At 44.2% G+C, this 24,554-nt stretch overlaps 1 long non-coding RNA gene and 1 other non-coding gene across 2 annotated transcripts; both read right to left on the bottom strand.

The window, feature by feature from the left end:
• Window positions 1–18,126: 18,126 nt before the first annotated feature.
• On the bottom strand, window positions 18,127–24,251 carry LOC121459817. Its single transcript, XR_005975981.1, has 4 exons — window positions 24,133–24,251; window positions 23,119–23,280; window positions 21,479–21,644; window positions 18,127–18,234 (listed from the first exon to the last, which is right to left on the bottom strand). It is a non-coding gene; the product is annotated as an uncharacterized LOC121459817 (long non-coding RNA).
• Window positions 21,274–21,402, bottom strand: LOC121459956. The gene has a single exon (XR_005976017.1). It is a non-coding gene; the product is annotated as a small nucleolar RNA SNORA44 (small nucleolar RNA).
• Window positions 24,252–24,554: the final 303 nt, after the last annotated feature.

The raw sequence follows: 24,554 nt of genomic DNA, 5'->3' as shown, positions 1-24,554 counted from the left end.
GGCCTGCTCACTGCAGCCCTTCCAATGGTGGCAGGGTCCCTCCTCTAAGACTAAGTATGTGCTTAAATGTCACTTTGCCCACCTAACAATCTCGCTGCTTGTTCCTTCCCTGGCTCAGTCCCTCCTCTGTTTACTTCCGACTGCTTATCCCATCTGGCAAGTATTTGATTAATTTGTTTCTCAGTATGGCATCTGGGAGTGGGTTGGGTCAGTATTACTGATATAACATCCATCAACTCCGACAGAGCAGGAGCTGTTCCTGAATCCTCAGCTTCTACCACAAGTCCTGGAACACGGAGCCACTCGGTAAATATCTATTAAGCAAATGAACCAGGAAATGGAGAGATAAATGAGATTCGATGTTTTTAAATATCTCCACCTCTTTGGAATTCATTTCAAAGGGGAGGAAAAGAAGGTATCAACCTGTGTCATGGCGAAAACTTGAGGCAAAACGTGAAGAATGTAGTCCTAAGTGATTGACAGCCTGGCATGCCAGGTGAGGGAGCATCTCCAGGCAGGGCTGTGCAATGCTCTGAGCAGTGGTGTGTTGTGGATAAGCATCCCTCTTTCAGTGTGATTCCTGGAGTGCTACACACTTTGTATGACTCACCTAACACACGAAGATGAATGTCCTCACCATAAAGACTTACCTTCTAACACTCCCCTGTTGTCAGCTGAAGCCCATACATACCCACAGTGTTCTTTCAGTGCCAAGAAGGACTGGAGTCAAATGGCAGGTCAGATGAACCCTTGCATCAGGGCTGAAATGACGTCTTAAAAACACAAGAATCCTCATAGAAAGAATAAAGATCAGTGTTTAGCTTCCTGTCTCCCTACTGAGCATTTCATCGCTCTTGTGGCCTCCTGTTTGGCCATGTTCTTCATTCACTCCAGTTTGTTCTTCAGGGGAAATAAAAGACTCGACCTACGAGTCAGAGTAATACAAATATAAAACATCTTCATTTGGGTGGTGGTGGCGCACGCCTTTAACCCCAGCACTCAGGAAATAGAGACAGGTGGATCTCTGTGAGTTCGAGGCCAGCCTGGTCTATAAGAGCTAGTTCCAGGACGACCAGGACTGTTACACAAAGGAAACTCTGTCTCAAAACACACACACACACACACACACACACACACACAATTTTTTTCAACAAATACAAAGTTTGCATCACGGTACCTGTACCAAATTATAGAAAATAAGTCATTCGCTGTTGTATTTTAAAACAGTTTCATGAATTTTTGTTACTAACCAGGTGACTTTATTAACTACCCTCAGGTAAAAGGAAGAGGCAGCAAGTATTGCTGCCTAATGATCTTCCCTCTTGTCTTATGTACCGAAAATCCATGGTGCTACGCATGGCACAGGCTCATTCTTGGGTTTTTCCATTGCCAAGGGCTTAGTGCTTTCCATACCGCTGCCAAGGTAACAACCAACTCACACCACACACCCACTTCCTAATTGTCACACATGTGATTTAATCTCTTAATGAAACACAGATGTTAGGGCTACTGGAATGCTGTAAGTCAAACTGCTCACTGGATATTTTGCTTTTACAGCTTCTGGTGCAGTTCAGGTGCTGCTTCTTAGCAACCTGTTGTGATATAATGCAGTGTGTGGGAAAGACCTGAGCCAGGCACTTGTCGGCACCCCCCTTCCCAGTTCAGAAAATATCCATTAAGATCACACGAAGCAGCCAAGTTAAAGCACAGTAATGCTCCCTTATCCAGCAGGTACATTTGCCAAGACCGACAGTGGATACTCAAAACTGCCGGTGAAATCTCACGAACATGTGATCAATAGAATCCCAATCAAATAAAGCAAGTCAGTGTGACTCATGGGAGGGTAGCCTATACAGCATGGATGGCTCAAGGGTCAGATGACTCACATTCTGGAAAAGACAGAGTAAGATGACTCAAAATTTCATGGCACACGTTGGAATAGCATGCAAAAATATGAAACTTCCACTTTCTGGCTTCTAGAAATTTCCATTTAATATTTTCAGGACATGAGTGACCATGGGTAACTGAAATCTTAAAGTAAAATTCCAGATAACAGGGGACTAGTACAATAGAAAAAAAAGGGGGGTGGGGATATCTGCCGAATGGAATACGTTGAAGGCATGGTCAGTGACACTCAAAGGGGCCACAGCAGGAGTTTACCAAAGCAAAGCCAACTGTTGCTGTTATCGTTTACAGACTACTGTCATGAAGCACCAAAGACAAGCATCTCCATCCCTATGGTAGAGAGCTTGCAGAATGAAACAACTAACGGTTGTCACCTAACGTCTTTATCCCTGTCTTCAATGGCTACCTAGCATTTGGCCTTCTGCAAAAACGAGAAGTTCCATTATCTGTTTTCGTGTTTGGCCTGTCTGCATCCTTTTCATATCCCATGTTCCTGACAGGAGGAAGAGGGGGTAGGCAGGGTACATGGCTCTGGGGTTGGAGGAACATAGGAATTGCTTTGGTTTGGATGTGAAATGTCCACCACAGAGTCATACGTGGTCTTCAGCTGTTGGTACTGCTCTGTGTGTGTGTGTGTGTGTGTGTGTGTGTGTGTGTGTGTGTGTGCGTGTGTGTGTGTGTGTGTGCACGTGTGTATGTGTGTGTGTGTAACATTAGGGTTACCTGGCAGATTTAGGCTCATGGGACCACAGGGGCAGAAGTGTCTCCCTCTGCTTCTGGTTCATGGGTATATAAACAAGTATGCATGCTCATGCTGCCACGGAGCTGCCTACTGCCATGAGATCCCCCACCACTGTATGTATATCCCCTCAGACCATCAGCCAGAATAAGGGAAGTAAGTAATACAGGAATTGTTAAAGCATTCACTTGACCTCCAGCTTCAATTCCCCTCTTTAGAGGAATTCTTACTTGACAGAAGGAATCCAGTGTTTCAGTGGGGCAGAGGCAGCTCATAAACTTAATGTTTTATTATCTAATTTATTAGCCTACAACTTCATCAGTTTATGGTTTTTATTATTTATTTATTTATTTATTTATTTATTTATTTATTTATTATTTTTATTGGTGCTGCCAGAAACAGACATATCTCACTGTCATGAAAAACCTTATGTTATTAAAAAATCTTAAATGCCATAATCTACAGGTCTCTGAAGTATTTGAAGACTACCTATATACCTAAAATATAGATACATGTCTATTTCACCTTGACAACATGCCTAACATGACTACAAGTTTGATTGTTATGGAGGACTAATTACTAACCTGTATTTTGTAATTATCCTAAATAGTTTGTAACAATAGCTTTCAAGGATTAGAACTTTACGTTTTTAAATGAAGTGCATAGGTACAACACCTTATGGTTATATTAAAACAAAATAACCTAAAATTTGTGGCTCAGTCAGTAGAGCATGGGACTCTTAATCCCAGAGTCATTGGTTAGAGTCCCATATTGAATGCCAAATGTAGCTGGACTTTCTTTGGACTGCCAACTCCAAATAATGACATGGAGACTTCTTATCAAAGACTGACCTTATCTTATACGTATTCCCAATTTGCTCTTAAAACTTAAATTAACACATTTATATTAATCTACATTCTGCCACATGGCTTGTTACATCTCTTCAGTACCATGTGACCCACTTCCTCCATGTCTGGCTGGCCAATTACCTGCCTCTTAGATTCTTCCCCCAATTTTCTCTCTGTCCCTAGAAGTCCCTCCTATCCTCTCCTGCCTAGTTACTGGCCGTTCAGCTCTTTATTAAGAGCACCAATCAGAAGGTGCCTTAGCAGAGACACATCTTTACAGTGTACAGAAAGATGATCCCACAACACTCCCCCTGTCGTGTTTTCCTCATCACCTGACTCCAGGAGTTGGAGAGGTGTGCCTTGCTGGCAACTGCAGTCTGTCTTAGGAGCTACCACTAAGCCACAACTCCGTAATAGAAGAAAATAGGTTTTTAATGATCTATTAGCTATTTCTTCCACACAAATTTCTGTTTTGAAGGTGCTCAGGATTATTTCAAGATCCGCTTATCAGGAAATAGAATAGCAAAAAGATTTCAGGAGCTTGTGGTTTCAGTTGTGCTGATGTTTTTTGTGTTGTTCTTCAGAGATTCTAGGGACTCAATATCAAGGCAGCAGCTACTAAAAATCTTGCCACGGTTCTGATGTTCCAAAGACCAAGCATACAGTTTAATTCTTGGTGGTTCCAAGGGGACATATTAGTTTCACAGTCGTCTGTTAGGTTTTCATGTCCAGTTTGGGGTTGTGCCATCCCTAACACAGTTGCACTTGTCTTCATAATCTTGAACTTGCACGTGCAATCCTAGGTTTGTTAGTTTGTTTATTTTCCTCAACTATTCAAGTGAGAAAAATAATTTGTCGCCTTTAAGTTCAGGTCTGAGAGTTGGAGAAAAAACTCATGGAAACTAGGAGTACAACAACACAGACCAAAATTGAAACGTGACCTCAAGAATCTCAGATGGCTACTTAGAAGTAGCTGCTTCCTCAGTCACCTGATGTGGAAGTCACATGTCTTGCTCACCCACCTCCCTCCTCCCCTACTAAATCCCTCCTATTTCCTAGCCTAAGCCTTTCACTTATGTCTCCTCTAAACCTCCTGTGGTGGCTGCAGTGTTGGCCAAGATAGTCCCAGGACTCCCAGAGAATCTTGTTTGTGTCTCTTCGGTAGCACAGTTACTTTCTATCTTAGTAGTCTGTAGACTACTGAGCATCTTTTCTCGGTAATAAGGCACTTGGAAGTAAGATCTTCATTGTGTTATCTAGCCCCATAGTACTTATCTGCCACATAATCAGTGCTTAACATTTTCATTTGAATTAGGTCAAGTTACAGATGACTTTGGGGTCCAACTCTGCAATCGAGGTCATATTCAAATAGTGCTTCCTCAGGTCTCCGACAGGATGTGCGGTTTGCATCTGCTGGGTCAAGCACACCCAGATTGCTACTTTCTGCCTCATATACCCTCCATTTCTGTCTCCATTTAAACCAAAGATGCTGATGTCACTCAGTCTTGCTTCTCCTGCTTCACGTGCTTGAAGAGGAACTAGAGAAGGAAACGGAAACTTGGCCTTGCCTGCTCCCTTAGCTTCCTTGTTTCCTTTCTTGGTTTCCATGTTGGTCATGTGGCAGCCCTGGGAAGATGCCTTAGGGTTCCTACTTGGAGGCTTCTGAAAATGTACCAAAGCTCCTATGTCGCTAAGCCTCCTTATGTATGGCCCTCCTTGTCCCCATTCACATTTGGGAGCCCCAGAATACATCCCACCCTTTTTAGTTCTTGAGAAAATTGTCTAAAGCCAGACAGACCTTTTAAGTTTCTCTATTGTTAGATTTCACACATCTCAGTGGTAGATATAAGAAGCAAAATCCCAGCTTTACAGTAAAGAAAGAGGAAGGAATCAAGGGAAAACCCAAGCTGTTGGAGTCACGGGGCCTTGAGTGTGAGCTCTGCTCTTTTCCTTTTTATCTGGGGGAGCTTGACCAAGCTAAGATGCATGTGGACCACACTCCTCAGTCCAGGATGAGAATGTTCAGTAGGCCAACTCTAAAGTCTTTCCTAGGCCGAGAAGCAGAGTCATTCCTGTGGAACCTGTAGTCTGTCAGAGGGTGATATAAAATCTTATCCCATGGATTAAGTGAAATTTACACTATTTTTTATTTTTAGAAAAAAAGATCACAAAGTACACATCCTGTCCTAATAAGTCAGAGCTCCACTTTTTAAAACTATGTGACCAGCGGAACAGTGTTTTCCCAGAGCTGCTACCTGTCATGTCTCCCCAGTGTGTCCCTTCCACCTTGCGCTCAGGAAAGGAAGCCTTAAGGTCTCAGCTTGAGGGTGGGTGGGTTCTGCTGTTTGCCAGGATGTTCTAATGTGATTCTCACAGTAGGAGCTAGAGGAGAGAAGACTCAAAAGCTCTCTGCATACAAAACAGAAAAGTCTAGCTTCCTGTGGGTGCAGGAATATGCTGCAGTTAAATGGTGGGGATTACACTTAATTTAAACTAGTCAGTCTCTGCGATCCCCCCATCCCCCCCCTCTGTGTGTGTGTGGGGGGGGGGAGCAGGAGTGAGAGGTGAAGGCATGATAGTCTCCTATTCACTCAACCAAAATCTGCAGGGACAACTAGAAGTTTCCTACAGCTAGTCAGAGAAGGAACTTGAAGGGGACCTTTCCACTCAGAGGCCTGGAGCTTGCTGCTGACTGTCCCACTAACATCCCCAAGGGCGATTATTGGATAACTGGGAGTTCAGCAAAAGGAGTTGTGGTATCTTTAGACTTTGAAGTCCAACAGAAAGAAGCATCTACTACTGATCACAATAGAATTTCCCTTGGTAAAGAACTAAGAGGTAAAGCAGAGCTCCCTGCATCTCCTGGATGTTCTAGACGAAAGTGTAATCTGAGGACTGGAGGGAAGGGGGAAGCTACCTAAAACAGGAGAAGAAGAAAGGAGGAAAGGAGGGAGGCATGAAGGGAAGAGGAGCAAGAGGGAGGGAGGACCACCATGTGAGCACTGGCACTGAAGGACCTGGGAAAGTGTTGGAAATACTGGCGACAACATAGGGACACTGCACACAATTTAAGTTGTCTTAATTGCCCTTATATATGAACTCTTCAGTGTGGCCAATACCAGCCTCAAAGGGATAAATATTAGTTCTTGGTAGGTGGGGGAATAAAGATATTATAATGTCTCAGGACTCTCCAAAAGACCACACAGTAAATTAGCAAACACGATCTGTCTGTGGTGTTTAGATTCCACAGAAAGGGGTGGAGTTTGAGGCCAGGCAAACTAAGGACAGCAACACTTTAAACGACTTCTCTAGGAAAAGGTAATGAGGGGGACAAAACCAACCAAGTTGAAGGACACTGTGCGAAAACAATCCGATTTCACTTCAGTTTCTCGTTGGTAGCTCTGGTTCCAGTTCCCTCTTGTAGCCAACCCGTGTATATTAGGTGGGGTGCGGGGAAGTCAGGCTTCCACATTCGCTCTGGGTCAGGGGCTATTCTAGAGAGCAGCAGGAGGACCTCTCTCTGGGGTGGGGGTGGCACTAACCCACAGCAGAGGACTGTGGAGACCTCTGCCAGGGGGCAAAACTGCCAGGGGGCAGGCAGTCTCCCATTGCAGCTCCTTAAACCGTGGTCCTCCCAGTCAGCATCACCTGGAACTCGTGAGAAATACACAATCCCAGGTCCTACCCCAGACCGGCTAGATCAGAAACTCTGTGGGTTGGGTGCAGCCATCTGGTTTATGACACCCCTTCAGGTTTCAGAGCCTCTGGCTAAGAGGCAGATGCCCCAAGGGCACAGGCAGCCAAACTTGGAGGGTAGATAGAACAGGAAGTGGAGGCTCAATACACAGAAATGTTCGATTACTCTCTAGTTTTGGCACATCTTTGAAAATTTCTCTTAGACCCTAGTAATCTCTGTGTTCCTGTTTTCACAGGGGAAGGAAACAACCAAATGTGGTGGGCACAGAGACAATGGAAGAGTGCACTGTGCTGGCTAGTTAGGGCCATGAGAGCAATGGGGGCAGGCAAGTGAAGACGCAGGTTGGCAGGGGAGAGGAGAAATCCAAACAATCAAGGAATCGCTTCATTTTGGGCTATCTCATCACAGGGGAAACGTCTGTAAGACTGTCTTATCCTACCTAAAAGGTTGCGTGATTTGCCCACGCCCCAAACCAAAGAAGGCAAATTAAACTAAGGCTCCCGCTGAGGCTGAAAGGCGAGGCCCACACGTCAAGCTTCTCTCCAGTCATCAAGTCCATTGCTTTTCTTCTTTCTTAGGAACTATGGTATTTTTATTTAGGACTTACTATCTTCTATTTATGAACTATTCACAATGCTTTGCACTAACTTATTATTCTCTTTCAAGTAAGAAGAAATCGGATTAGAAGCAAACGGAGTGGTAAACCCTCGTTTTGGGTCGCACCTCCTCCGTGGGCCAAGGATATGAAGAGACCGAACCCTAGATCAAGGACCCCACTTTCCAGTGAGGTCTGGTACTGACACCTCTAATGCCAGCACTTGGGAAACAGGCTAGCCTGGGCTACATAGTGAGACTCTGGTTCCATGCAGGCACACCCCTGAAAAGATGAGCGTAGGCTTCCCAGGGTGCTTTTATGAGAGCTATGGTCATAAACCAATTGCAAAAGAAGCACAGTCAATGGCTTCCAGGAACTTTATCATTTTGAGGGCTGGGGAAAGGTGGGGCGGGGGGGTGGGGAGGAATTCCAGCTCCTGGGTTAAAACATAAATCTAGACTTCAGTGAAAATACAGCAATGATTATTTTCCTGACCCAACCAGCCAGCGCTCTAGGAAAAAAAAAAAAACTTATTTGCTGAGTTTTATGAGCTTGAAAATAGGAAACATGTGTCCTGTTATTCCTAAGTAACTTCCCCCTCCTGATTTTTTGAGAGAGAGTTTCTATGTATACCTGCTGGTCCCGGAACTGGTTCTATGGACCAGGCTGGCCTTGATCTTAGAGATCCACCTGCCTCTGCCTCCCAAGTGCTGGGATTAAAGGTGTGCGCCACCACCGCCCCACTTCTGTCTAAATGAGCCCACATACGGTGTTTTGACATTGACCATCTAGAGCAGGGGTTCTCAACCCTCCTAATACAGAAACCCTTTAATACAAATCCTCGTGTGGTGATCTCAACCATAAAATTATTTTTGTAGCTACTTCATACCTATTATGAACTGTAATATAAATAACTGTGTTTTCAGATGGTCTTAGGTGATCCCTGTGAAAGGGTCTTCCCACCCTCAAAGGATTGAGATCCACAGGTTTGAGAACCACTGGGAAAAGGTTGTTGTGCTCTCTCCCCATTCTGACTCAATAACCAAATGGAAGGAATCTATGTTCATTATCTCCTCCCTGTCTAACCAGGCCAGGTGATATTTATTGTGACGTCACCCTTTTCTCAACGGCATGTGTGGCCCTGCTGACACATCAGGTTCAGGTCCTGTGAGTTCTGTACCAGGTGGATGATTGGAAGTTCAGGAAATCCTTCTCCCTATGGGCTTTTAAGTCAGGTCTCTTTGAAGATTGTACAGAGAGCTGCCTCTCTCCCTCCCGCCCCCCCCCCCCCCACGCAGACTGCCCTGAGATTTAAAGACAAGATATTCTTATGCGAGAAAGGAGCTGGTCTTCAGATGGTCTAGGTTTCATTGTTGTTGTTTTGCTGTTTTCAGTGCTCTGTTGTGTGGAGTTTTTAAATTGCCTTATATTATGAATAGGTAAGGGTGAGACATATTAAATGTCTTGCTGCCAAGTAAGGGCAGATATAAGAAACTTTAATTCTTTTTGTTATTTGTGATACTAAATTTGCCAAATAACCCGCACTTAGTGACAGATAAGACCTTCTTTCATTTCTGAAAGAGCTCCAAGCTTTCTGTGCTCATGTGTGCGCTTTTACAGTGTGCTCTCCCACAGACATTCATGCTCCAAAGCAGGCCCAGAATACCAAGTAACAATCGACTCCTTCCTTTGTCCTCTGATCAGAGATTCTTGGAGTCCAGGCACCCACATGCTCAGCCTTAAGGACTCCACACTATGGATCAGTTATCATTAGCTGAGCGAGAAAGTCCGCAGTCTACAAAGGGAAGAGGGCTGGTCTGTGAGTGGCAGATACACTGTCCTCTCCACACAAACAAACACTGTGTCAGGAGCAACTGGAGGGAACAATTGTTCTGTCCTCACATTTGTCCCCTTAGGGGCCTGCTGTATCTCTGCCAGGGGACAAAACCATGGGGTGGTTAGTTAGGTAAAATACCCAAAACAGGCACATTCAACTCCATCAAGGTTGTTAGCCACACTTATTTGAAAAGTGCTTCAGGCATCATCCAGGAGCCTGGAAGTTTGAGATGATAACCACACGACTGGACTCCTAGAAAGACCAAACCGCAGCACAAACCATCTCTCCTTATTCCAGTCAGCGAGGATTTACGGTGTCTCTTGTGAGCCAGGGGTGAGAGCACAGACCAAGATCCTGTCCTCATGGGACCTCACAACAGCTTATACTGGGAGACTCTTAAGAAATTCCCGTGACAGCTGGTCCGGGGGCAACTTCTCCAAACATGCTGTAATGTTGCTGGCAGTGTTGCTAAATCACACCATGTTCTTCAGGCACTGGCTTGAGACTTTGCTTTACTCCAGCGTCTGTATCTGGAACCAGAAGCTTACAGGGGCTAGCCATGCTAGTCCAGCTTGAAGTCTGCTTGCCAGGTTCTGCTGTGTTTTCTTTTTTATTATTATTATTTATTTATTTATTTTTTTGGTTTTTGGAGACAGGGTGTCTCTGTGGTTTTGGAGCCTGTCCTGGAACTAGCTCTTGTAGACCAGGCTGGTCTCGAACTCACAGAGATCCGCCTGCCTCTGCCTCCCGAGTGCTGGGATTAAAGGCATGCGCCACCACCGCCCGGCTCTGCTGTGTTTTCTTGAAGATCACAGCTAAACATTTTTATCTGAGGAGAACACTAACAACCAACTTTAACAGACAACTTGAGTATTTCAGTGGGAGTTTGCCAATAGTGACTAAAAGATTTAGAAAGTGCCAGAACCTCTAACAAGGGGGGGGGAGGGAAGAAAATACATATTGTTTTAGGGGTTTGACTAGAGTGTTTTCCTGAAGTATAGACAAGAGTTAAACACTGTCCCACATTCTGAGTGACTTCACTGCTGAGGAATCCCACGTTTCTTCCCTCGTTTCCTAGCAAGGCCCCATCCCATGCCGGACACTGTCTTGAAAACTTTTCCAATACTGACCATCTCAAAAAACTTCTTGCAAAAAATTTGTAAATTTTATATCATTTCTTGAATTGGGGCTTGGGATAGTCTTGAAGACACTGATGTACCCTGATTGTGGGTAACCCCATCCCATGGGCTGGGAGCTGTATGGGATAGGAGGGGGAAAGGAGAAAGTCAGCAGAACATGGATACCCAGATTACTCTGTTTCTCACTTTGCTCTGCTTCTCCCCACCATGATACCCACCGCTCCCCTCTCCCTTGCTCTTCTCTCCGTGGTGAGCTGGATCCTCTGGACCATGAGCAGAAACAAACGTCTCCTACCTTAACTTGTTTCTGTCAAGTGTCTTGGTCATAGCGACACAAAGTAGCTAATACATTCATTGTTCTGTCCAAGAAAATCAGTTTCACCTTAAGCTTTTCTTGGCACTTGGAAGAAACTAAGGTCTGTACTTTGGATCTATAAACAGAAGCCAGATCAAATCACATAGTAAAAATATAACTATGAGGAAGCAGGCATGGTGGTGCATATCTGTAGCCTTACCACTCTGGAGGCTGAGGTAAGAGGATCGCAAGTTCAAGGCTATCTCGGGGTGCACCTTGATTTCCAGGCCAATGTATGCATAGGTGTGTGTGTGTGTGTGTGTGTGTGTGAGAGAGAGAGAGAGAGAGAGAGAGAGAGAGAGAGAGAGAGAGAGAGATTGATTGATTCCCGGTATTTGGAATCCAGGTATAGATCTATTTTATCTAAATCTGATTTGGCTTTAGTCACTATAACCTATCTATATATCTACCTTTTCGTTCATTCAACAAATATTTATTGAATTCTGGGTGCATTACTCATGGATCTACCTCCAAAGATTTAGTATAAAAGGAGAATTCATGAAAAGTCGAAGGCATGGCAGGTGCTAGAGGAAAAGCAGAGGTAGAACTCTAGGGAGTCCCAAGAACAGCAGTTACTTCTTACAGGAGAGAGAAGGATCATGGGAGCCCCCAGGGCCCCATTCACTTTCTTAAAAGACAGGGCCAAGGAGGTTAGGTAGAGTAAGTGAAAGCAGCCAGCCATGAGCTGATCCCATGGAACCAAGGGTGGATGTGGTGATACTTGGTTTGTACAAATAAAGCTGGCCTGAAGATCAGAGGGTGGAGCTAGCCACTGGATAACATAAAGGTCTGGAGGTCTGTACAGACAGACAGGAAGCGATACAGCCGAGCAGAGAGCAGACAGGAGGTCGGCCCTTTTGCGGCTGAGCAGTTAGCAAGGTGAGAGTCAGCTGTGGTTTGTTCCTTTGTCTCTCAGCACTTTCAGCATTTACCACGATATCCAGCTTCGGCTTTTTATTATTAAGACCAATTAGAACTTGTGCAACAGGTGGAGGTCTGTAGGAGTCCGGAACACTATTGTACATTAGAGCCTCTCTAAAATTCAACATTGTAAATGTTTAAAATAGTCTATAAGACCATTTGCTTAAATTACATGTAAGATACAGTATGCATCCCATGGCATGCCTGGGCAGAGGCCATCTGTGACCAGCCAGGAGATGGACTGAATTCTCCCCCAGTCTTGCCATTCACAGACACCTACCCAACAAAAGACTAGAAAAAATGTTGGCAGATGATGGCAGAGCAATGAGGGCCTAGACATCCTCTTGTGGCAAGTGCCAACTCTGGGACTGTCTGAACGTCTCTGTGGGTTTGTGGGAAATCAGTGCTATCAGTAAAGTTCCAAGGTCTGAGAGATGTGTAGGCTGGAATTATGGAGGGAGCAGCATCCTCTCACTCCCAGGCCTTATAGAAGGAAACACGTGGCGCCGATATTTGTGGCTGACGCAAAGCCGTCAGTGATACATTGACCCAAGAATTCTCAATGGCTGTATGCAGCAATCCCTCCCACAGAATATTCCAGAGTTATAGTGATCTCTGTTAGTTAAATATAGTATTGCTTTGTTATATTTATGTGTGTTACTTAACTCAGAGCCTCCCAAGCACTTTGAAGAAAGAACTAGAACAAGAGAAGTAAGCTCCGGGACTGGCAACATTCCTTAAGTCTGGGCGGACCACCATGCTGTTGCCCAGGTGGACCACTGCGTACAGTTTTTGTTCTCTTTGAGGGACAGAGTGAGTCTGTAAGCATTTCTCTCTGAATGTTTGCTCCGGCTCAGGATGTTTTGAGGAGGCCGTACCGTCTTAAGACAAAACCCAAATTAAAGCTACAGCAGATAAAATTAGAGAGTCACATTCTACTTTAATTCCATGCCACCATATTTTCACGGCATCTCATTTGAGAGCGCATAATTATTTTCAGATTATCATATATCATTTCATAGTTAAGCTTGATTATGAGTTAAAACTTCCAGGGAGATTGGAATTCTACATGAAAACAAGGTTTTAATTCCTACTTATTAGCCTCTTGGATCCTTTCGTTTCCTGAACCCTCAGATCAACTGTTTCCCAGATTCTCCTCTGAGGGCAGTGGGAAAATTTAAACAGACAGGATCAGTGTTGTTTAACGTGGCATAGTTTCAAGAGACACAATTTCTCTATATTCAAACTCTAACTAGTGTTCAGTAGGGATGCATTTTTCCAAGAACATCTTGAAAATATTTCTTTAAAGAAATAATTTTTTTTAAAAAAAAAAAGTGTATTTACTTAATAACAAAGAGGCTCTTAAAGAGGCCTGAGTCAGAATGACTTGGGAAGTTCCGGATACACTGGGGCTTGCTCTTTTGTGTTCAGTTCCCACAGCTTTAATGCTTCTGATGACCTCCACTCTAAAGAGAATCAGTGGACTTGTTCACATACGTACTCAGTACGAAAGATGTCCAGTCTTATGTCTGCTCACCCCGTTTCATCTCTGTGGCGTCGGCTGATAGAATCCATCCTTTTCTAGGTCAAATGTCTTTCAGATCCTAGGTCACGGGTCATTTCCATGGGAGAAATCAGAAGACCTTAAAGAGGCCGTAAAGCCTGGGTTTCTTCAAAGAAACCAGCCTCTAGGGCTAATCATCCTTCATTCAGAGCCTCTAATTCCCACCGGCTGTGAGACCGTTTGATTGACACTTATCTAATCCAGGAGACTACTTAACTTCCATGAAGCTAGGGTTCCATGCCATTATAGTCTCGGTGATTGGAACAAAAAAACACATCCAGCAAACACTGGTTAAAATAGTGGAGTAACTTAAAGGGATTTCTCTGAGAGATTTCAGCAATAACCCTGTAGGACTGCACTGCTTAACACAGCAGCTCCTACCGCAGACGGGTGGTGAAACTTGGTCTTAAGCTAATTAAAACTGGAATTTAGCTCTTCCGTTGCACGACCCCCGTGTGAGATGCTTAGCGTCACCCGTGGCTTAGCCATAGTTGATGGTGCAGATTAGAGAGTATTTCTATCATTGTAGACATTTCTATTGGATCATGCTGTTCAAGTCAGTCGAAAATTCTACCCCGAGAGGATATTATTTTTACATGATCAATCAGATTGTTATTGTTGCTTTCATTTTAAATATTAACTGTGTGACTTAGACATTTTCAAAAACTATTCCACACTAGTTGATTGAACTTAGTCCAAACACTTCATATTTCTCCAAAATGTCCAGTAAATAATTTGGTTTACAAGGGGTCTATTATTCTGTATACTTCTCTAAGCACTCAGAAAACATCCTGAAATTGAAAATACTCCCTCCCCCAGTCTTCTAGGCCAATATACTCCTGCTCCTCCTCCAGGTCACAGTCCGTTAGGGCAGAGTGTCATACAACGGGTGGTATGGAGGGCCTGGATACTCATGTGAGGGTCTCAGGACCCTGCCCACCCTTCTGTGGGCTATAAACCATCAACAAGCTTAATGGGTCTGAACTTCTGCAAGTGGATACAGCTAAAGAACCAAGATGGTGGTATTTGGCTCAGATCTGGTCCTGCAAAACTGACTTCATGTGCAGTGGTATGTGTACACCCCCACACACACTCACACACACACACAAAGAAACGTAAAAAAATTAAAAGAACGTTACTCAACTTCATATGGAAAAACAAAAATCCCAGGATAGCCAAAACAATCCTGGACAATAAAAGAACTTCTGGAGGCATCAAATCCCTGACTTCAAACTCTACTACAGAGCTACAGTACTGAAAACAGCCTGGTATTGGCATAAGAACAGACAGGAGGACCAATGGAACCAAATCGAAGACCCAGATATTAATCCACACACCTTCAAACACCTGATTTTTGACAAAGAAGCAATAAAATCAAATGGAAAAAAGAAAGCATATTTAACAAGTGGTGCTGGCATAACTGGATATCAACATGTAGAAGAATGAAAATAGATCCATATCTATCACCATGCACAAAACTCAAGTCCAAATGGATCAAAGACCTCAACATAAAGCCAGCCACACTGAATATTCTAGAAGAGAAAATGGGAAGTACACTTGAACGCATTGGCACAGGAGACCACTTCCTAAATATAACCTCAGCAGCACAGACACTGAGAGAAACAAATAATAAATGGGACCTCCTGAAACTGAAAAGCTTCTGTAAAGCAAAGGACATGGTCAACAAGACAAAATGACAGCCTACAGAATGGGAAAAGATCTTCACCAACCCCTCATCAGACAGAGGCCTGATTTCCAAAATATACAAAAAACTCAAGAAATTGGTGTTCAAAAGAACAAATAATCCAATTTAAAAATGGAGTACAGACCTAAACAGAGAACCCTCAACAGAGGAATCTAAAATGGCTGAAAGACACTTAAGGAAATGTTCAACATCCTCAGTCATCAGAGAAATGCAAATCAAAACAACTCTGAGATTCCATCTTACACCTATAAGAATGGCCAAGATCAAAAACAGTGATGACAACTTATGCTGGAGAGGTTGTAGGGTAAAGGGAACACTTCTGCATTGCTGGTGGGAGTGCAAGCTGGTACAACCCCTTTGGATATAGCCATTTCTCAGAAAATTGGTAAACAACCTTCCTCAAGACCCAGTAATACCACTTTTGGGTATATATCCAAAGGATGCTCAATTGTGCCATAAGGACATGTGCTCAACTATGTTTATAGCAGCATTGTTTGTCATAGCCAGAACCTGGAAACAACTTAATGCCCCTCGACTGAAGAATGGATAAAAAAAAATGTGGTACATTTACACAATGGAGTACTACACAGCAGAAAAAGATAATGATATCTTGAAATTTGCAGGCAAATAGTTGGAGCTAGAAAACATCATATTGAATGAGGTAACCCAAACCCAGAAAGAAAATTGTCATATATACTCACTCATAAGTAGTTTTTAGATATAAAGCAAAGGAAACCAGCCTACAAATCACAATCCCAGAGAATCAAGACAACAATGAGGACCCTAAGAGAGACATACATGTATCAATCTACATGGGAAGTAGAAAAAGACAAGATCTCCTGAGTAAACCGGGAGCATAGGGGAGCATGGGGACCATGGGAAAGGGTTGAAGAGGAGGGGAGAGGCAGGGAGGGGAGCAGAGAAGAATGCATAGTTCAATAAAATCAATGAAAAATTAAAACAATGATTTTAGTTAAACTTATTCTTCAATTTTAATCAGATATTTTGTTTTTGAGAACCAAGTTCCAAAGCTTAAGAAAATAAAATTATAAATTTATACTTAACTAAAAGTAGTCATTTTATTGAAATACCAAGTAAACAACCCTCCCCACCCCCAGACCCTTGTGCTGGGGATAAAACTAGGGGTTTGTGCATGCTAGCCATGTGGTAAATCATCATTCTATTCCCTGATCCCTAGCAAAATTCATTTAGTACTCTAACATCCAGAGACGCATAAGAGAAAAGTTAAGATGTAAAGAATCTGTACTTCACTCCCAGAATCCAGTACACAATCCAGGACGAGCACACCAGGAGACACCTGCAAGTGCCAGTCCCAAAGTTCCACGTCTCTCCTTAGTAGGCATGAATCTATGATGTGGGGTTCCCCTCTGTATGCTGTGAATATCATTGGTTAATAAAGGAACTGCCTTGGGCCTATAGCAGAGCTGGAGGGGAACAGAGCTAGGTGGGAAAAACTAAACAGAATGCTGGGAGAAAGAAGGGCAGAGTCAGAGAGAAGCCATGGAGCCACTGCCAGAGACAGATGCTGGGAACTTTACCTGGTAAGCCACTGCCACGTGGCAATTCACAGATTAATGGAAATGGGTTAAATTAAGATGTAAGGGTTAGCCAATAAGAATTTAGAGCTAATGGGCCAAGCAGTGATTTAAATAATATGGTTTCTGTGTCATTACTTCAGGGCTAAGTGGCCAGGAATGAAAAAAGTGGCATCCTTCCCACAAATATAATCCCATTTATCAGCATAGCACCATAGAAAAAGGAAGATTCTATCAAGCATATTAATTTTAAATGATATGCTTTAAATCTTGCCAGTTTTATTATACAATGCCAAACCCAGCTTTTGGACAAGTCATTTCCTTGCACTTTCTGGTTTCAGTGAAGTTAAACATTGAACACAGCACTACTTTAAATTAATGATTTGCCCTGAGTTAAGTGTCGCTCTGGCCCCTAGGCTGGCCTTGGACTCCAAGTCAGGCCACCCTCCACACCCAGCACTACCTGCATTATTGTTGATAAGTATCCCTCGTATGCTAGAAATGATTACCACCACATCCAAACACCATCACTCTTCATCTTCTGGTGTCTTCAACCCTTCATGCTATACATCCTCCAAACTCTAGGAAAGCGAGTGTTTCCCTAAGAGCTCACCTTCGAGCCTCGAGCTCCACAAAGGGAAAAGCACTCTGTTAGCCCTTCGCAAGTGCACTTGCGGGGAATGCACCTGCACCTGCTTGGGGGCAAGTCTGCTTTTCCTGGGTGCAACCATCCTTTATGTCTCAGGATTTTTTTTTTCAAAATAGATGTCACATGTGACAAAGATAAGATTGTGCCATTTGCCCACTTGGCCTTGTGAACAGTTCAGGTCTTGCTTCGCAGAGGGTGAAGCTAGGGGCAAGTTTATCTGTAAAAGATTTTGGGGAATGGCTGGGAGAGCAGAGGGCAGATAAGTAAAAAAGGACAGAACTGAAAGCCTGTACTCCTTGTCCGCTCATTTCCATGTGGATATCAGGACCAGCCCACCTCTTCTTAATTTGTCCTCCTAGGGACCAGGGCTTGGAAGCCCGCCTGCCCTCTAAGATGTGGCAGGTAATGATGAATGAGCACGGCTGGGAGACAGACGCTACGGAAAGATGGGTGGAGACTGTGGTAGGTGCCATCTGAAACATTTACTACTTTTGAAAGTATTGAACTGCAGGCCCACTGAGTACAGGCTTTGGGGGTGAAAATTTGGGGTTTTGCTTCAGGAGACAGTTTGTATTTAGGGCAGGGATTTGTACTCTCTCCTTCAATTTCCTTTTTTTCTTTTCTTCTTTTCATGGCGTTTTCACGTGAATGGTGATGCTACCTGGTCCACAGGCTGTTAAAAACACCAAACCATTGATGCCTGAAGAGTCACCGTATACACAACCTAGAAAATAATACGCAATATCTTTCTGTTCCACTTTCCAATCATCCTGCACACGGGTCACACGGCAATGATGCTCAGAGACTTGGTGATGTTGCTCAGCCAGAGCTCCCAGGAGGGGCTGAGATGGAGAGAAAATCATGAATGGCGTCTGTTGGGTGCTCACTGTATGTCTCTGAGTAAAGTACTTCCTTCTCATGTAGTTAACTTTGTTTAAATTTTCACAGCATCGTTTATGATATCCGTTATCACTGATAACTCTATTTTGAAAATTACTCGTGTGGTGAGTTTTGTTTTACTCCACCAATTAAATTGAATGAGAACTTAGGTTCTCCAGAATCTTCTTTTTGTGTGATTCTGGGTTTCGATTAACCCAAAGTGGAATTTGCATGAGATATGGAAGACAGAGGGAAAGCTCAGTCATTGCTTTCTGAAGATCATGTAGTTAAATTGAGTATTGGACAGACAGAGGGGTCAGCAGGTCTGGCTGTCTGCTTCCTTTGTTCCACATCCTGATAAGGTTTTTGAAATCTCAGGCACCATGGATAAAAAATAGCATCACCTAATGCTTGAATGTGAAACCCTCCATGGATCCTCGACCAGCTCCTGTCTGCAATCCCATTTCACTGGTTGGACTTGTCTGCCTTCTCAAGGGACTAGCGGGTGCCTCACTCCCTCACACAGTAGCCTCTTTAGACCTTCATTCCCAGTGTCTCCCACGGGGAAGGTTCTGTTTCTCCATCTCAACCCCGATCTAAATACACGGTAATAGCATCAGGTAAAGGTAAGTAGCTTAGCTAGCACAAGGAAAGCCAGAATTGGAAGCCTTAATCTACTTTTCCGAGCATATGCTGCTAATAAACGCTGTGCAGTTTCGCCTTGAGAGAAATGAGGAAGAACGAGATGGGGAGGAAAGAGAGGAGATCAGGCTTAAAGACTGCAACAAAAGATGGAGGAAACAGGAGACAGAACAGCAAGGGGAGTGAGAAGGAAGCGGGGAGGGAGTAGGGAAACAAGATAACAAGCAATGGGGAGAGAAGAAAAGTAAGGAACAGCCAGAGCCACAGGGAAGTGGGGTACCCCTCTAGCAGTCAGCTGGCAAAGGGAGGTGGGGTAGCCCTCTGGCAGTCAGCTGGCAAAGGGAGGTGGGGCACCCCACTGGCGGTCAGCTGGCAAAGGGAGGTGGGGCACCCCACTGGCGGTCAGCTGGCAAAGGGAGGTGGGGCACCCCACTGGCGGTCAGCTGGCAAAGGGAGGTGGGGTACCCCACTGGCGGTCAGCTGGCAAAGGGAGGTGGGGTACCCCACTGGCGGTCAGCTGGCAAAGGGAGGTGGGGCACCCCACTGGCGGTCAGCTGGCAAAGGGAGGTGGGGCACCCCTCTAGCAGTCAGCTGGCAAAGGGAGGTGGGGTACCCCTCTGCTATCAGCTGGCAAAGGGAGGTGGGGTACCCCACTGCAGCCAGAGCCAAAGGGAGGTGGGGTACCCCTCTACAGTCAGCTGGCAAAGGGAGGTGGGTGCTCTATTGCCTGTCATCTGGTTGAATCAGTGCTTTTAGCCCCAAGGGGAAATTTTAGGCACGGCTAATATCTGCCGGAGGCCCCCGAATTGTAGTGCCCAGCCACTGAAAAGCGGGAGCCTTTTAGTTTTACTCTCCCAGTAGAGGCTCCTAATTCCCATGAGTATAGCTGTGTTGCTTCAGACAGAGGATCTAAGCTCTCTGGTCATTCGCTCAGGTTGAAGCCATTGTTATTCCGGTTTTCACGGCTCTGCATAGTTTTGTGATAAAAGACTTGTACAGCAGCGACTTTTTCTATGCATTTGATCTGAGTTGAGAAATCAAACATTCCAATGCAGTAGGACCCTGACTAATAATTTAATTGTAGTTCACCACACTGAAACGATTAGCAATTTAACTATGTGATGTTCAACATGAGGCATGTGGCAGATTTTGCACATAATTCCAAAATAGAGGTGTGAAATATCATTTCTCCCTGTGAACTGCTTGGTTTACCCTAGATATTTACTATGTATAATATTACGGCTGCCAAGGAAACATAGAAATGAAAAACAAGCTAAAAAATCCTGTTGAGTTTTATTTTCTACTTTGAGGCAGCTAAGGCTCTAAAAATATCCCACGCAGGGAACAGAAAGTGTTCTTCAACCGTCCTAGTGTGCACGGAGGCTGAAGGACTCCCAGGACAAAGCGCCTCACCCACACCATCATCCCACATGACTGTCCTTGCACTGTTCTCCGCTCGATCAGAAGAGCTGGGCCGTGTGCATTTGGCAAGCATGCCAGGAGAGCAGGTTTGGTGGGGAGATAGCCTTAGATGTGATCACCGCGCCCCAAGCCACTGATCCCCTCCTGAAGAGCTGGCCTCCCTGAAGCTGTGATGCTACGGCTCCTCGTCCAGGTGTCAGTTTGGAAAGGGATGAAGGGGTACCCAACTTGCTTTTATATAGTGTTCACCTTCTGTCTCAAGATGAAGCTGAGACGAATGCTTGTTTCAATATATTGCTTTATATGCAGTTATTTGGAAAAGTTACATTACACACACACACACACACATAGTTATATATGAAGCATTTGATTAGATTGCAGTGAGTTTTGCCTCTTAAAGGCTAGCACGTTCCTGGCATGGTATCAGAAGACAAAACTGTATTTATTATTATAAATAACACACATGGTTACTAATTATACGGTACTTATAATAAATAATTGATAATTATTTATCATCACTGTGACTGAGAAGAGACGGTTTAGGTTCTGGGAACGCCTTGAAGCAGCCCATCCCGCTGCAGCCACCACCACTATAACTGCAGTATGTACAGGCAATGAGCACACGTAACTGAGCACATGTTACAACAGCGTGCCGGAAACAACTGAGCACACGTGATTGAGTACATAGCAATCGGCACATGTAGCAACTAAGTACATGTAACAGGGCACATATGATGAGCATATGTAACATTTGAGCTCATGTAACTAAGAGCATCCGGCCTTTGTCTCAGACTTCTTTGTTTATTTTTTTATTTTTTACATATATAGAAAAGTCGAGTGGCAGCTGCAGGCACTGTGCTGGCCTGGGCTGTCAAGGTCTCTCCAGTTACTCTGGCATGCAGTTGGAGACCCCATGGCTACCACCTCTCATACCTCTTTGCACACACTTCTGATACTCCCTTCCCTACCTGTCTTCAGTACTCCAGAGTCTAGCCTCCTGGCTATTGTCCTGTGTGTAAGGTTACCTGTAAGTAGGGACCTGGTCTCCAGTTCCAGAGCTTGCGTCTCCCTCCCACTGTCCTCTTCTGGAGCGCGCTGTCTCATCAGCTCTGGCTGGAGTCAATCAAGACTCCTCGGGAACCCAGTTAGGATTCCTACCTCCTCTTCCCAGAGGAGAGAAGGCTGCTCAAGCTGTGGATAAATCCCAGAAACAAGTCAGCAGACATGAAACCTGGCACCACTCTCTGATTCTCTCGCTGACTCTGTCCTTGAAGGAAACCTGGAGGTGGGAGTGACCTGAAATCATTATGTTGGTTCAGTTCTGCCCTCTGTATCAGGAGTCTGGACATTTCTGCTGCCTTAGATTATTCCCTAGGGAAGTATTCCTTAGTAGAATCTGCCTTCTCATTACCAGCTGAGATCTTGGTTCTTGAGAGGAGCTCTGACTAGGCAGTATATTCATGTAGGAGGGCCCCAGTAACAAACAGCTATTATCCATTCCCATCTGGACCACCTGCATTGTCACTGAACTCTCTCCCATTGCCTCCTGGGAAAGTGGTAGCTTTTGTCTCCACTTTGCCCAAACACTGGGATTCTTCCATTTGCCCTAATGTAGTCAAGAGTTAGAGAGAGATGGCTGAAATGGACTTTCTCTTCAATGGGCAACGGGTATACTGTGTACTAATAGACAGTTCCAAAGATGGATAAGAAGTCCCAAGAACCAGGTTCAAGAAACTGAGCCAGAGGAGCTCCGGAGCTGGCTCGGTAGTTTACTTGTTGCTCTTGCAGGTGGCCCGGGTTTGCTCCCAGCACCCATAGAGCAGTCCACAGCCCATCTGTTACTCCTCCTCTGGTCTCCCTGGACACCAGACATGCACATTCACACACATAAAACAATACCTATTTTAAAAACTAAAAGAAACGAGCCAGAGAGCTGAGCATGCTCAACTACAATCCTAGCATTTAGGAGGCAGGAGGACTGTGAATTTGAAGTCAGACTGGGCTATGAAGTGAGACCCTATCTAAAAGAGAGATAGACACACACAGAAAGGGAGAAGAATAGAAAGAAGGGATGAGAATGAAAGGAAGGAAGAAGGGAAGGAACAAAGGAAGGAGACAAGAGAAAGGAAAAGAAAAATGAAATAAACCAGAACCAAGGAAGGCCAAGCGATTAGAACAGCCAAACATGCCTGGCTTTTCTGGTTCACTATCATTAATATTTTCTGTATTTCACAGGACATGATTACCAATTCTGGGCAACCCTGAACTATAGTTAGACTTTCTTTTGGGACCACCAGCTCCCCAATAATGACACAGAGACTTATTATTAATTATGAAAGCTTGACCTTTAACTTAGGTTTGTTCCCAACTAGCTCTCATAATTTAAATTAACCTGTTTCCATTCATCTATGACCTGCCACGTGGCTCTTTACCGCTCCTCCATTCTGTATGTCCAACTCCCTCCGTGTCTCGCTAGCATCTCCTCCCACAGCAGACTCTAACCTTGAGTTCCTCTCTCTCCCCAGAAGTACCACCTGCCTCGCTCTTGGCCATTCAGCTCTTTATTAAACCAATCAGGTGCCTTAGGCAGGTGAGGCAGATCATAGGTGCATCTTCACGCGGTGTAAACAAATATTCCACAGCACTAGACACTGATGTCACTGACCTGAGTGCTCTGCCATGATCCTTTCTATCCGAATAAATTGTTCATCGGCTTTGCTTCTACAGTAGATCACAGGGATGCTCCCTTATTCCTAGGAATATGGAAACTGGCCTTGCGTTTCATTGGTAGGAAGTGGGTCCTACATCCATCCATTAATGGAGTTTCCTAAAACCGAAAGGGTCCAGATATTGACACTAATATCAAAAATCACTATTGTCAACTCTAGTCAGATATGAAATCTCCTACTTTGACACAGTACCTGATCCCAAAGAATTTCAAATTTCTCTTCCACATTGTAAACTAGGCTTCAGCATTATACAGCCATGAGGCTCAAACTGTACCCACCTTGGTGTTCAGAGTTGACAGTGCTATCTGAATTACTTGTATCCAATAGGTATCCTGGGTCAAGCTAATTTTAATAACTATCTACTTGTTTAATGTGGTCAGGTCAGCTCTGCCCCTAATAATATGCTTACCTTCTATTAAGGCATTTGCACAGTTATCTAAGAGCCGAGTTGGGGTTTAAAAATAATAATATTTATTAAAGGCTCACCACATATACTTATTAATGTCATCATTATTGGAAACCAAAGCTCAGTATGGTTAAGTGACTTACCCAGAAAACTAGTAAAGCCAAAATTTAAATTTATTGTGATCTTTCGGGCTGTGTTTTTCCCTCTTTGCCTTACTGCTTCACATAGAAAACTGCGCCTTCTATAGACAGGTAAGTATTTCACAGCCAAAGGCACTACAGAAACAGGTAGATCTAAAATTATGCCTACTAATTTTGACTCAGATGCTACATGCACACTCCTTGTTTCTTGCTTAAAGGTTCCCTTTCTCTACATGCTAAACAAAGAAGGAAGCAGATGCAGAGAGCAGGAACAGAAGAAAGGTAAAATGTGTCTTGGTGCCAAGGAGACATTAAAAAGGAAAATTTTATTTCTGATAAGGTTGTTTTAAGTCACTCACACGTCCACAGCACTTTACAAATTGTAGAAGACATCAGGAACCCACCTTTAGAGGAGCTGGCTTCTTCTAAAGCAAGCAACGATTAGCTTGCATTTCTTTTCCTCACTACTGAGCTGTAATCTGTGGATGCTGCCACGCCTGGTTTGAATTTTCACTGCCAGCGCCTGATAAAAAAGTGGGAGACTAACAGTATAATAATGTAGAAAAAGAACCCGAGGAGAAACAAAGGCCAGTTACCATCACCTCGGTAGTGGTGGAAAAGGTCCAGAGGCCAGTCCAATCCGGATTCTCTTATGCTTGTTTTTATGTGTGTGACACGTCCTCAATACATGGCCCTGGTTGGCCTCAAATGGATGATCCTCCTGCCTCCATCTCGTGAGTGCTAGGTTACAGGGTATGCAGACATACCTGGCTTTTTACTCTGTAATCCTTTATCTAATAGGACAAGAGTCTTTCCCCTAAAATTA

Source organism: Microtus oregoni, unplaced genomic scaffold (assembly GCF_018167655.1).
Source record: "Microtus oregoni isolate MIOR12 unplaced genomic scaffold, Mior012 000019F_ref0000042, whole genome shotgun sequence".
NCBI lineage: Eukaryota > Metazoa > Chordata > Mammalia > Rodentia > Cricetidae > Microtus > Microtus oregoni.
This window is presented reverse-complemented; position numbering and strand designations above follow the sequence as displayed.